This window comes from Petaurus breviceps, unplaced genomic scaffold (assembly GCF_028583685.1).
Source record: "Petaurus breviceps papuanus isolate PSGF00001 unplaced genomic scaffold, PetGlider_PUasm1.0 76, whole genome shotgun sequence".
NCBI lineage: Eukaryota > Metazoa > Chordata > Mammalia > Diprotodontia > Petauridae > Petaurus > Petaurus breviceps.
Genome location: NW_027186473.1, coordinates 61,413,470 through 61,414,964, shown reverse-complemented (window position 1 = coordinate 61,414,964; position 1,495 = coordinate 61,413,470). Strand labels below are relative to the sequence as shown.

Sequence of the window (1,495 nt, the reverse complement as noted above, 5' to 3'; positions counted from 1 at the left end):
AGGCCAATGTGCTGGTGGCCTCGCCGGGGGCCCAGTGGAAGGCGCTGAAACGGCGCCTGCAGAGTCTGGAGCAGCTCTGCTTCCTGGTGCTGGACGAAGCGGACACCCTGCTGGACGAGAACTTCCTGGAGCTGGTGGAATATATCCTGGCCAGGAGCCCCGTGGCCGAACACCGGTCTGAGCTGGAGGACCCCTTCAACTCCAGTGCTGATGGGCGCCACGTTTCCCAAGGGAATGGGAGAGTTGCTGAGCAAAGTCACGGACCGGGCGGCCTCACCACTATCAGCAACCCCAGGCTGTACTGCCTCATGCCTCATGTCAGGCAGAGGTTCCTGAGGATCAAGGGCAGCGAGAAGATCACCGAGCTGATACAGACCCCTAAGCCCCATGGGGAAGGCAAGCCTGGCTCTTCTGGTGCGGTGCTGGTCTTCTGCAACAGCTCCAACGAGGTGAACTGGCTGGGCTACATCCTGGAGGACCACAAGGTCCAGCACCTGAGGCTTCAGGGCCAGATGCCTTCCAGCATGAGGGCGGGGCATCTTCCAGGCCTTCCAGAGTGGCACCAAGGATGCCCTCCTGTGCGTGGACATCACTTCCCAGCGCCTGGACAGTACTCGGGTGGATCTGGTTATCAATTACGACTTTCGCCCACTTTGCAGGACTATATTCACAGAACGGGGTAGCCCGAGTGTGGAGCCAGCTGCCGGGATCTGTGACTCATCGTAGGGATGTGGAGCTGGTCCAGAAGACTGGACTGGCTGCTTGGAGGCAGAGAAGCCTCCCAGGGATAAAGACTTGTGTCAAAGAGCCTTTCCCCCCCCCCCCCCCCGCCCCCCATAGAATTGACTGGTTAGCTAGCCAGTGACACTGAAAATGTGGGTGTTTATATAACTGAACAAAGGACACTTAGGGTTGTCAAAGAATGTGAAGAGCCTGCTCCAGAGTGAGAGGAGGATTAAATTGGCATAGGAAAAGTCTTTGGGCTTGTGAAGTACCAGTCTGTAGCTATAGGAGGGCTGCCAAACCTTGGTTTTGGATTTTGTGTAGCTCTGCATAATAGTGTGAACTTTTGTGTAATAAAACCCAATTTGACTGTTTTGCAAAAAAAAAGTATTATGGACTCAAATCTTCTGTCTCCAAACCCAGCATTATTTCCACTAAGCTGTAGAATGTTTTCTAGGGGTGTAGTTTGGTTCCTTTTAAAGATGTTATTTAGTCATTTTTCAGTCATGTCTGACTCTTTGTGACCCAATTTGGGGTTTTCTTGGCAATGGTTTGCTATTTCCTCCTCCAGTTCATTTTAGAGATGAGAACTGAGGCAAACTGGGGTAAGTGACTTGCCCAAGGTCACACAGCTAGTAAATGTCTGAGGCCAGATTTGTGCTCTGGTCTTCCTGCCTCCAGGCCTGGCATTCTATCCACTGTACCAACTAGCTGCCCTGCTTCTAATGGTGCTTTGGTGCCATTGCTTTATATGGAAGCTTCTCTATGAATT

At 52.3% G+C, this 1,495-nt stretch overlaps 1 pseudogene; it reads left to right on the top strand.

The window, feature by feature from the left end:
* LOC138174676 (probable ATP-dependent RNA helicase DDX28) overlaps positions 1-865 on the top strand; it is a 4,699-nt pseudogene extending 3,834 nt beyond the window's left edge.
* Positions 866-1,495: the final 630 nt, after the last annotated feature.